A 13,719-nucleotide genomic window follows, 5' to 3' on the forward strand; every position below is an offset into this window, starting at 1 on the left:
TGGCCCAACGGTTACTCACAATTCAAATTCAAATTTATGAGGGAAGTCTAACTGCAAGAATGGCGCAGTGGAAGCAAACTATTCAAGGCCATGACTAGTGATTGTGGAAGGGCATTTCGATGGTTAGAAGACCACTTCAACGGTTACCATTAGAGGGTATAAATAGAAGAGAAGGCTAATAGAAGATGGACCCCAGATTCAGATCCAAAAACCAATTATTTACTTTATATTTTTTTTTCCAGTTTTTACATTTTCAATTCCTGTACTGCACTTCAATTCTTAGGAATAGTTCCAAGTAGTCTATTGCTACAAAACCTTTTGAAACTGTGGAAGTGCAAAGGTATCATTGTAAGTTCTTATTATTTAATGAAATTTAGTTCATAAAACTGTTTTTATCTATTATTATTTTCAATATCTTTAATTTTCTCACCTGCGCAAAGCCACCAGTAAAAATCTCTTTATTGAGGCTGAAAGAACTTCAACACAATCATTTGATAACTAGTTGACAATTAAAATTTCTGTAAGGACTTATTGATCGTTAATGGCATGCTTAAAATTACATCATTAACTTTTGAAAGTCAAAAAAGCCAACATATATTTTTTGGCACGCCCAGTAGAACCTGAAAAATGGCTAGACGTCGAGTAAGATGAGAAAATGACCACCTCGAAGAAGTTGTAGAAGGAGCTAACATTGAGTGAATGTTGAGCCACATCCTGAAAATGTGCCTGCTTCAAACAATCCTCCTTAGTTGGTTGAAGAAACCATTACTTTAGGGTATACAACCCAAGTATAAAATATTAGGCGAGGCCAAGAAGATGACCCTTCGACTATCTCATCCACACAACCAGTTAATGGGGAGGTTTAGTGGATATTATGGGACAACAGTTAATGTATACAATGGAAAGGTGGACAGTAACCTTTTTGGATCGAATGCATACATATCAACCAACCATCATTAGACAAGTGGGAGAAAACATAAATTTGCTTCAGCAGCAATTGGCTCGCAATAGACAGCCTATATAAAATAATGGGCAAAACAATGGTCAAACCAGTAATCAAACACCTGAAAGACTAGTACCAGTGCCTTAGTCATGGTATGAACCCCTTCCTAGAATGCCAACAGGCCAAAACATGTTTATATTTATACCTACTAGCGAATCCATAAATATTGGTGGAGTAGGATCAACACATGGGAATGGCAGAACGTATACTAATCCCATGTTCGAAGCTACACCTGGGGGGTTGGATGGGATTCTTGCAATTGGAAGAAAAACAATGCATGTTCCCCCTCCAGCTGTTCCTTTTGCAGTACTTTTTGTAGGCCAGGCACCTGCCCAAAGGAGTCAGTCATATCCTTAGGCAATTGGAAGAGAAACAATGCATGTTCCCTCTCTAGTGGTTTTTTTTGCAGTACCTTTGTAGGCTAGGCACCTGACCAAAGGAGGCAGCCATATCCTCAGGCTTATCAGGCACAATAGGGACAACTAATCCCAAATATGCCTTTGCCTGGACCAATGGGACTCCAAGCACAAGTGGTTCCTCTAAACCCAGTGTTTGCTCCCCAAATAGTGGCTCAATTAGCACCAAACATAGCGCCTAGAGACCACATTGCTGATATAGCAAGAGAAATTTGTCGACCCGTGGCTTGAGGGGTCGAGACTAGAGATAGCAATTTAAACCTGGCTCGACGGGGACCCGACCCCTCGACCCCGATTAGAACAGGTTCTTTTTTGAAAATTAGCCCCCATAGGGCCGAGGATGGTATTGAAAATTGAATCCCTGACGATTTTCGGGCCGAGGACGGGGATAGGTTCCCCCAGCCTCGGCCTCGCCCCGTCTCTGCCCTGAATAATCCCCTAGTAATTCCCCCAATATTCCCCATATATATATATATATATATATATATGTTTAGGGTTATTTGAGTCAGCCTCTCTCCCACTCACACTCATACTCACTTCTCTTTTCTCCTCTCTCCCTCTCTCTCTCTGCTGTAGGTGCTCTTCACGGCGTCGGCAGCGGCAGCGGCAATGGCTCCTCCGCTGTCCTCCTCTCCCTCCTCTCATCACCACCAATCTCCCTCTTCCCCCGTTGTCTTCAGCAAGAGAAAGCTGTTAGGGTTTCCGATCTCACCGATCTCCCTCCTCAAGAACATCACGACGACTTCGACGCCTTTCTCTTTACTACTATCAACGTCGCTGTCTCCGATCATCAAGCTAGCTGCCTCACCGCCAACATCATCTCTCTGATTTGTCTTTTTGAGTTGTACTTCTCAGATCTTACCATCTCTATTTTTTTGATCTGTTGTGTATGATGTTGTTGATGATTTTGTTGATCTATTGTGTAAGTTATTGATGATCTTTTGTTGATGTATGATTTATTTAGATAATTACAATAGATTTGTTTTGTATTGTATTGTAATTGGTACTGAATCTGATTCATATGTTGCAATTTTGTGGATTCCAGGCTGGTTATTGGTTATGACTATCTTTAATTTTACAGAAAATAAGTCTGAGAAATGTCACACTCCATTGAAGAATTATAAGAAAAATAATGTATATAAGAATTTCAATGAAGTAACCTTTGTGGGAATTTGATTACAATGGATTACTTTTAAAATAGCATCTCATTAGCATCAAAATGATGGCATCTCATCCAATAATGCTTATCTGATTATGTATTCTACTGCTAAAAAAATGAGTTCTTTTTCTTAAAAATCTTTTTCTTTTTGTATATAGGAAGTATCAAGGCCTGTAAAAATGCAACTTTGAAATGTGACGAATTGAAATTTGAACAGTACAAGCTTGTGGCAGGAGCAAGTCTCACAGCTGAAGTAAACCAGCATATGCAGAATTGTCTTGAGAAGATTAGAACTTTGGATACTATTTTTTTTTTCTTTTTGTTGGGATCGAGGAATTTTTAGGGTTGGGAAAACCCGATCCCCGTTAGGAGGCAAGAGCGGGGATGGTGATAGGTTCCTCCTCGGGGATTGGGGCCGAGGACGGGGGAATTTTCACTAGCGGGGATTGGGGACAGGGAGTGTGATCCCTGGCCCCGCCTCAGCCCATTGTCATTCCTAGTCTAGACTCCTATCTACAGAAAACCTTACCTAGAATGGGTAGATAGGCTACATGAGTACCCGCGGGGATAAAAAATTCCAGATTTTGTCCCTTTTTTATGGGAATGGAAACCAGTCAACCATTGAACGCATTACCAGATTTACAGGTCAATGTGGTGAGTTTACCAATAATGATTATATGAAACTACGACTTTTTCCAAATTCTCTAACTGGGGCAACTGTTGTCTGGTACACGAACCTTACACCTGGTTCTATTCAAACTTGGTAACAAATGGAAGAAGTGTTTTATGCCCGGTTTTTCTATATAGAACATGAGGTTTCTATAGCAGGCTTGGCAAGATTGAGCCAAAGGCCTGATGAAAATGCTGCTCAATTCATTGTCAGATTCAAAAGAGCACGTAACAAATGTAAGGTCATTTTACTCGACCCTGAATTTGTTAGATTGGCCCAAAATGGGCTAGAATTCAAGCTTCAAAAGAAGTTTGATTCAATAGAGTTTTAAGATCTAGTGGAACTTACTTATAAAGTTTCTAGATATGAAACTTTACTTGAAAAGGAATGAGACCGAAGCAGTGCATCTTATAGGACATATTACAGGGACCCTAACTTTGAAATTGATGCAGCAAAGATCATAGGAAAAGAACCTATGACCTATGAGGCATTGATTCTGAAAGATATTATAATTGGCCAATAATTTACAAAAAAAAAGACCTTCATAGGAAATATTCTATTGACATAATAAAAGCAGATGACATATTTAATCATTTGCTAACAGCACATTTCTTAAAGTTGCCTAAGGGAGTTAAGATCCCAACTTCTAAAGAACTTAAAGGAAAATTGTACTACAAATGACATAATTCTTGGTCCCACTCAACTAAAAACTGCATGTTTTTTTAGACAGGATCCAAGAACAAATTTGGAAATAGAGGCTCAAATTTCTAACCAAGACTGAAAAGGCCATAGGAATTTATACCAACCCATTTTCCAGAAATTGAAGAGGCAGCAGCTAATGTTGGCATATCGGATTTCCAGAATCTCTTTTTGAAATAATTGAAAGAAGTTAATGTGCAAATGTATGTTGCTAGCCAAGCTACTTTCAAGAAGAACACAAAAGATTCACCAGCCAGTGGACAAAGCTTTGTAGGTCAAAGGGATGACTCCAGTGAAGAAGCATTGGATGACAACTCTTTTGAAGCAGCTGTAATGCAGAGAATGTGTCCCAGATGCAGGTTGAGTTATAAATGGCTGATGGGGCTCCCAACTAATGGGAAGTAGTACTACAAAGATGTGCAGAGAGACCATAGGCCAGCCAACAATTATGGTAGGAGGTCATTTCCAATTGGTTCTAAGCAGCAGCTACCCTTGGTTGGGCCTCTAAACACCAGGAATCTGTCAAGGGGTAAGAGACCTCTACATGAGATCAGGCCACATGACTACTACAAGACAATTATCCAACCTGAAAGAAAGCCTAAATTTGGCTCAAGACAAGGCATCAGAGCCAATGATTGGCCCTCAAAGACAGCTTCAAAGACAGTTTCAAAGACAAGAGTAGCAAGCCCAATAACCAGAGCAGTAGGGGTGATGTCTACAAGACAAGAGTAGCAAGCCCAATAGACAAGAGTACCTGATTGGTTTGTCATGCAAAACAAACCTAAAGTGATGTCTACCCAGGAAAGGGTTTTTAGAGGAAAGAAAGAATGATCAAACCCCCTTTAGTAGCCCCAAATAACTGGGTACTACTGAAAAACCCAAAGATAAGGGAACCAGGTATGGTTCCTGTAATCTTTAGGTCTCAGAAAAGGAAGATCTAGCGAAGGTACACCCAGTACCAAAGAAATTTGAAGGAGAATGGAAAAGAACTTCCTTGGCGCGGTCAAAAGGCCAGACAGGAGAATGAAAAGATTCAAAACTTGGTTCTAAGATCAAAAGGAGTGCTAGCAGAGAACAAGTGGCCAAAATTCATGCTGAACTAAGAGCTAGAGAGAAATCCAGTCTAGCAGGCCTCAAAAAGGCCTTGATGGAGAGTGATGACGAGACAGATGAAGGAATTGAACCAGGCCAACAAAAGGTATTGGCTGAAGAGGAAATGTTCAAAACTTTTATGGCTAAACAGACCTTCATGGTTGAAAAGCCAACGGACGTAGACTACCAACAAATTACTTCGAAAGAACCTACTAGTACTGAGGTACCAGAATGTAGTATGGAGAATGCTTCCCAAGTATCAAAGCAAACCAATATGAAATGAGAGCAAACACAACCAGTAGTACAATTTGGTTCATTCCCTCCAATGCCAGTTAATATGGTTTATGTGTTGCCTCAAAAGTTTCAAGCTGAGGAGGAGAACGAAAAAGGCCAAAAGTGGTTTAAAATGTAAAAGATGAGATTTTTAGACTCTTAAAGCAGGCTTCATCAGAACAGCCAAGCATGTTGAATTGTTGTCCAATATTGTGCATGTGGTCAAAAAGAATGGCAAGTTGAGGGTATGCATTGATTTCAAAAACCTGAGTTTGGTTTTCAAGATCTTTATATATTTTCCATTCAAATATTTGATTGACCCTTCATTTAACTCTCTTTATCTCCATAATTCTGACGCCTTCTCTCTGATCCCAAACATCTCATTTCATCTCCTTTCTTTCTCTCTCCTAAATTCTGACACCTTTTCCACACTCTCTCTCTCTCTATATATATATATATATATATATGTCAAACCACTATCTCTTTTACTTTTTTACCCACCATCTATGACTCTGTCTCATCTTTCTTACCTTATCTCTCTCTCTGTTTCTCTCAAACTTCTCCATTAGTTCATTTCTCTCTCAAAACAAATCCATCCATCTCTTACCCTTCCTCATCTCGACTTCCTCTTTTTTTTTCTTTTTTTTTTCTTTTTTTTCCTTCAGAAACAGATCCATCCATCTTACTCTCTCTCATCTCTACTTCTCTTTCCTCCCTACCCTCTTTCTATTGGTGTGGTGGCAGTGGTGGTGGATGAGCACAAAAATAACGATGGTGGCAATAATGAGCGTTGAACGTGGTGGTGGCTGCGGCTGCAGCTGAGATAAGCAATGGCAGTGACAATGATAAACAATGGCAATCCCTCGCTTTTTTTATTTTATTTTCTCTCCATAAGTCTCATTCTAATTGTAAAAAATATATGTATATGTTTATATAAGTGTTTTGTTTTGTTTTAGATTGGATGCTTTTGTGGGTTTAAGTTTGTTATTTTCAAATTTTAATTCCATTTTTCATAATATTTTTTCTACTCTTCTCGGATCTACGAAATCGACCGAACCGATTGTCAAACCGATTTGTTTGGTTTGGTCGATTTCAAACCCTAGTTTGGTCAATGATAGGTGACTAATTCTTTAACTCGAAGGTGTCGGTTCGGCTGCCGAACCAAGAGCAAGCCCGAGCCGAACCGACCTGTGAACACCCCTACCTTTCGGCAACTCCGTCCACATGAAAAAAACTATTCAACTCATGATCTGAAACTTGCAGTTGTGGTTTTTGCACTAAAGATATGGCGCCATTATCTATATTGCATGACTTGTGAAGTGTATACTGGCCATAAAAGCCTGAAACATTTCTTCACCCCAAAGAAACTGAACATGAGATAGAGAAGATGGTCAGAGTTGATTAAAAACTATGATTTGTTGATTTTGTATTATCTAGGGAAAGCTAATATAGTGGCAGATGCTTTGAGCCAAAAGTCAATGAGAAATTTGTTATGTTTGCTCATCGGTCAGAAAAAATTGTTATGCGACTTGAAAAAGAATGAGATTGAAGTTGTATTGCATAAACATGGTGGGATTTTGGCCGCCATTTCTGCCCAGCCTGCAATCATTGAAGAGATTAGAGAGAAACAACTTAAAGATGAGTTTTTGAAAAAAATTATTAACGAGTTTGACTCAAAACCAAGGCCAGGATTTGTGTTGAAGAACAATGTATTGACATTTCAAGGTAGACTTTGTGTACTGGACCATTCTGAATTAAGGAAACGTGTTATGACTGAAGCCCACAACTCCAAATTTGCTATGCATCTAGGGAATACAAAGATGTATCATGACCTGAAATAGAATTTTTTGTGGCCTGGAATGAATAAATGTATTGCAAATTTTGTGGCAAGATGTCTATATTGCCAACAAGTTAAAGCCGAGTATCAAGGACCCGCTGGCTTATTACAGCCGCTTCCAATATCGAAATGAAAGTGGGAACATATTACCATGGACTTCATAGTGGGATTGCCTCGCTCCTCCCGAGGTTTGGATTCTATTTGGGTAATCGTTGATCATTTGACTAAATCCGCAAAATTTCTTACCTATTAAAACTATTTATAATGCAGACAAGCTAGTTAACAATTATATGAATGAAATTGTGAGATTGCATAGGGTGCCAGCATCCATTATATCTGACAGGGATTCAAAGTTCACACCAAGGTTTTGGCAAAGTTTGCAACAGGCTTTGGGGACTGAACTGAAGCTAAGTAGTGCTTATCACTCACAGACAAACGGCCAAACTGAACGAACCAATCAAAACTTGGAAGATATGCTCAGAATATGTGTCCTAGATTTCCAAGGCAATTAAGAGACTTATCTACCTTTGGCTGAGTTTGTGTATAACAACAGCTACCATTCGAGTATCGGTATGGCTCCTTATGAAGCTTTGTATGGTAAAAAATGCCATTCTCCGATATGTTAGGTCGAGGTATGTGACAGACCTTTGTTGGGACTGAAACTTGTGCAAGAAACGACAGAAAATGTGAAATTGATTCAACAAAGATTGAAAACTACACAAAGCCTCCAAAAAAGTTATGCAGATGTCCGAAAACGTGATAGAGAATACGAAGTTGGGGATCACATGTTTATCAAAGTGACTCCAATGAAAGGGCAAACTCAGTTTGGTGCGAAAAGGAAGCTGGCACCGAGATATGTTGGGCCGTATGAGATCCTTGAAAAGATTAACTCAGTAACGTATTGGGTAGCCTTGTCACCGGTCGTGGAACACATGCATAATGTTTTTCATGTTTCAATGCTTCAGGAATACTTACAAGATCCATTCCATGCGATTGAACCGACTCATATGCTACTAAAGGATGACTCTACATATGAAGAAAGACCAATTCAAATTGTTAACTGCCGAATCAAAAGATTAAGAAATAAAGAAATCCCATTGGTGAAGGTTGATTGGAAAAATAATGGAGAGACTTATGCGACTTGGGAAACCGAGGAAGATATGATGAAAAGGTATCTAGATTTGTTCCCTCTAGACCCAACATTCTTCCGGAACGAAGGTAATTCAAGTTTGGAGGACCAAACTCCTTTAAGGGGGGAAGACTGTAACAACCCCGACCCATGATTCACCGTTAACCCATGATTAAGGATGCTTAATGAGTAATCAAGATGAAATTCTGACTTAATTGCATGAAAGCTCTTTCGTGATCGGTCATCATTGTCGAAAACTTCCTCGTATGCTTGATCAATACAGGAGAGAGCTTGATTAGCCATTGAAGATGTATCAGTCCTTTCGTATACACAGGTAGTGGAGGTAATGTTCAACCGCCAGGGAGAATTTAATGAAGTTCAGTGTTTCATTGCTTAGAGACGATTACACTTCCAAGGTAAATAGAAAGTCCATACACGTCCTAGGACGTAAGCGAAGCACACTGATCCACTAATATTACCAAGTATTGGCTATATTAGTCCGAGGGGTATTGTCGGCTACATATTTTGTATAAGCCAATCGCAGCTTAACACATGGCTCGTAAAGGGTAATTTGGGGAATCAATGCAAGTCTCCAGTTAACGACAGACACGTGGCAATTTATATTGTTAACAATGGATCTGCGTAACATTGGAGCAGTTAGAAAACACAAGGTGAGGTGGCCCAACGGTTACTCATAATTCAAATTTAAATTCAAGAGGAAAGTCCAACTACAAGAATGGCGTAGTGGAAGCAAACTGTTCAAGGCCATGGCCAGTGATCGTGGAAGGGTATTTCGACAGTTAGAAGACCACTTCGACGGTTACCATTAAAGGGCACAAATAGAAGAGAAGGCTAATAAAAGATCGACCCCAGACTCAGATCCAGAAACCAGTTATTTACTGTATATTTTTCTTTCCAATTTTTACATTTCCTGTTCTTCAATTCCTGTACTGCACTTCAATTCTTAGAAGTAGTTCCAAGTAGTCTATTGCTATAAAACCCTTCGAGACTATGGAAGTGCGAAAGTATCATTGTAAGTTCTTATTATTTAATGAAATTCAGCTCATAAAACTGTTTTTATCTGTTGTTATTTTCAATATCTTTAATTTTTTCCCCAAAGCAAAGCCGTCAATAAAATTCCTCTTCATTAAGGCTAAAAGAACTTCAACAGAATCATCTGATAATTGGTTGGCATTTAAAATTTCTGTAAGGATTTGTTGATCCTTACTGGCACGCTTAAAATTACATTATTAACCTTTGAAAGCCAAAAAAGCCAACAGGGTGGTGTCATAATTTTGAAATAATAATGTCATAACATATGTTGATATACTAATTGATATACCAATTGGTACATGTAGCACTATCAATTTTAACTATATCAAAAGACTCAATTTAAAAATTAAAATAAATAAATAAATAGAACACGTATAACATAAACCAATTTTGATTAAGAAGCGGGGAATAAACTTTGAACCCTTGATTAAAGAATAAGAATATTACATTGATTGATCTTAATCAAATGACAAATTTAAACTAAGAAAATTCTCAAATCCATCTCGGCAAGAACAAAACAATATCTCAATATCATTAATAAAGATAGTTTCGAAATAGTTCACGCCATCTAACAGCCACTAAGCTCAATAAAAAATGAATAATCCTTGGTGGCTCGAAATTCGGTGGCTCGAATTGGCTCGAAACCCAAAACGACGTCGTTTTAGGTTTCGATTTTTTCTTTTCTTTTCTTTTCTTGTTTTTCGAATAGAGAGACAGAAAAGAGAAAGAGAATGAGAAAAGAGGAAGAGAGGAGGAGAAGAAAAGAAGAGGAAAAGAGGAGGTGAGAAAGAGAGGAGAGAAGAGGAAGAGAGAAGGGGGAAAAATGGAGACGGTGATGGCGGAGGAGGAAGATCGGCGGTGATCGCCAGTCGCCGATCAAAACTATACTTTTTTGCTTTTTCTTTTTCTTTTTTCCTAGTGAATGTGGATTTGAAAAATGAATCTGGATCTGAAAATGATGTTGATGTTGATGTTGATGAAGATGTTGTTGTTGATTATTATAATGATGTGTTGATGGAGATGTTGATTTTTTTTTTTTTTTTCTGGTGGATCTAGTTCTAAAGATGAATGGAGGGGGGGAAATTGTAGAAAGAGCATGTGTTTGATGAAAATGGTGTTAGCAACAGATCAATTGGGTCTGGATGTGCGTGATAAATGTGTTGTTGATGGGTGATAAATGGGTGATAAAAAATTTGTTGTTGATGAAGATGATGTTGCTGTACTGACGAAGATGATGATGATGTTCTGTTCTATTTGTTCTCTCCCTCTCTCAGCTCCTCTTCTCTCCTCTTTCTCCTTCTTCCTCTTGTTCTTCTGCTTCTTCCTTTTTCTCTTCCTCCTCTTCATCTGCAGAGAGTAAAAAAAAAAACTGTCCAAAACGACATCGTTTTGGGCAGTCGGGCTACTTGAGCCAAATAAAATTTGAGCTACAAAACGGGATTGGTAAAAAATAATTCAAACTTGAAAATAAATAAACGATAACATAGTGTTAGCCTCAGTTTGGGTCAATATCCTACTGTGACAAAGGTTTAGGTTGAGGCTGAGTCAAAGTAGATTTGTGGCGCTTGACGCTATATACTTTAACAAAATAAAGTTACAACTTTACACTATCTTTGAATTTTAATGAAATGGTAAATACTTAATCTTGTAATTAGTATCAGAATAAAATCTTAAGTTCGATTCTCATAAATGACATGTTACTTGTGGACAGGTGCTGAGAGAATTATTAACCAACATCCACAAAAATTTAAGTTGAGATTATTATTAACCAACATCCACAGAGATTTAAGTTGAGATCGAGTCACAATCAACTTCTGATGCTCCACTGTACCCTTTAAGGACTTCCCGTCACGTGCACTAATTCTTGTTTTATGTTCATTTTTGTTTAATTATTGTGGACTTCTGATTTCATTTGTATTTTTTTTTATTGTTGTTTTATTAATTTAGTACATTTTAGTTAGGCAGCCAATTAGTCATTATGGTCACAATTTTATTGGAGAAAATAAATATTTTGCATAAAAATTATACTAAAATAATAAATATATTTTTTTTAAAAAATCTCTTACATAAATTTTGCCTTATGCGTTGTTAGGTTAACCATCATTAACGCTATGTTTGGATTGAGTGATTTGGAGAGAAAAGAAAAGAAATGGAGTGATATGTATTTCTCTTATTTGTTTAGATAACCTAAGTAGAGAGAAATGGGAAGAAATTGAGAGAAACTCATTTCTTTTATAAGTCTCATTTTCAATCTTCCCAAAAGTGGAGAGATTGGGAGAGAAAAGAAACCACTATTTTTATAATACCAATTTTGTCCCTATAAAAATAAAAAAAAATAAAATGATTGAAAATATAAAAAGGTTATTTTGGTAATATAATATAAAATAATTTCTTTTATTTTCTCTTAATGATATCTAACCAAACAAGAATGAGAGAAATCACAATCATTTCTTTTTTTTATTTCTTCCATACCCAAACAAAAAGGAGAGAAATCACAATCATTTCTTTTCTTTTCTTTTCTCTTATTACTTAAGTAATCATTTCTTTTCTTTTCTCTTCTAGGCTCCAAACATAGTGTAAATTATTCAATTATTAACCTGGCATGTGAAACCTTAAACATATAAATTTCTTCAAATGAAAATGAATAAAAATTCAGTGAGTGCAGTTCAAGATTTAGAAATATACTCCTTTTAAATCTCAAGTTCAACACTATATTGTAACATGTTTATGTGATACTCCCGACGAATAAAATTGCACAAAAGAAACCTCATCTTTCATCACAAAAGTTTTTTAAAAAAAAAATTATGATGACCGTATACAGCATTCTCATATATTTTGTAAACTTTTTACATCTTTCAGAAGGTGTTATACGATTTAACTAAAAAATTTACTTTTTGACTAATAAGGTATTTATTTTTAAATTATTTTTAAAAATTAAAGAAACTAATGTGCCTGAAAATTTTCTCTCTTTTTTTATTATTATTATTAGTGAAAAATTTTTTTTTTTTAAAAAAAACAAACAACTTTTGTGATCAGCTAAAAAGTAATTCAATTTTTCCACTAACCAAAAAATAGTTAAAAAAATCACATTAAAAAAAAGTAAATTGAGGTTTTTAAGCAAGTACTGCCGATTGAGCTGTGATTAACATTTTTCATGAAAGACTCCAATTCAATCCAACCTCAACAAAGTGAATTTGAACTAGATCAAAATACTCAATTTAAAAATAAATAAATAAATAAATAAAAACAATTACAACATAAATAAAGGCAATTAAAGAATAATTAAGAATATTGTATTGATTGATCCTAATGGTATAACAAATTTAGAGTAAGAAAATTCTCAAATCCATCTCCGCAAGAACAAATCAATATCTCAATAAAGAACGATAGTTTCGAAACAGTTGACGCCATCCAACTCCGGTGCGAACCTGGGTCTTCTCTGCTGCTTTCCTTCTTCTTTGCTTTTGTTCGAACTCTCTTTCACAATCATCGGCGAAGAAGTTTTCTTGCGATGATCCACCGCCGACGAATCTAAATCTACCTTCCTTGCTTTCGCCCACGAAAATCCGACTTTCTGGCCCAAGTATTCGGCGCACAAGGCATCGAATGAACTGAAAAGCGACATCGACATAGCTAATTCAAAGGATTGATTGATTGATTGATTGATCGATCGATCAACAGATACAAAAGTTGAAGAAGATTCAGATTGTTGTTGTTTGAAGCTCTGATGAGAAAGGGGGTATATATAAGGAGGATTGGGGGGTGAATTGGAGAAGTGGGTGGAAGTTTCTGGAGAGAGAGAGTTGGCGACCTAGTCCGAACAAAGAGTGGATTTATTCTGCTATCTGACGCGTAATACCACGAAGCTTCTTTTTCTTCTTCTTCTTCTTCTTACGCTATTTGACAGTTTTGACTTCGCTTCTGGAGGCATAGACCTGGAACCTAACCTATCAAAATAAACTATTATGCTCCGTTTGAAAACGTCAATTCTAGGATAAATTATAATTCAACAATAATTCATCCCACTAAAAACATCACCACTAATAGCACTAATGTATTAAAAAAATATCACCACTAATAGCACTAATGTATTAAAAAAGTAAAAAAAAAAAAATTACAACTCCAAGACCAAAACATCACATCATTAATGGCGGGACCCACTGTCACCTAATTAGTGGGAGCACTAATTAGTGCTCCCAAGTATTTTTCATTATAATTATAATTACCTCCCCTAATATTTAGGAAAATGTCTCGTAGCTCAAATTTTATGGCTCAAAAGTGGCTCAAATGGCCAAAACGACATCGTTTTGGCCATTTTTATGTTGTTTTGTACTCAAAACGACGTCGTTTTGGCCATTTGAGTCACTTTTGAGCCACAAAATTTGAAC

This window comes from Camellia sinensis, chromosome 8 (genome assembly GCF_055761805.1).
Source record: "Camellia sinensis isolate YWXY chromosome 8, ASM5576180v1, whole genome shotgun sequence".
Classification (NCBI taxonomy): domain Eukaryota; kingdom Viridiplantae; phylum Streptophyta; class Magnoliopsida; order Ericales; family Theaceae; genus Camellia; species Camellia sinensis.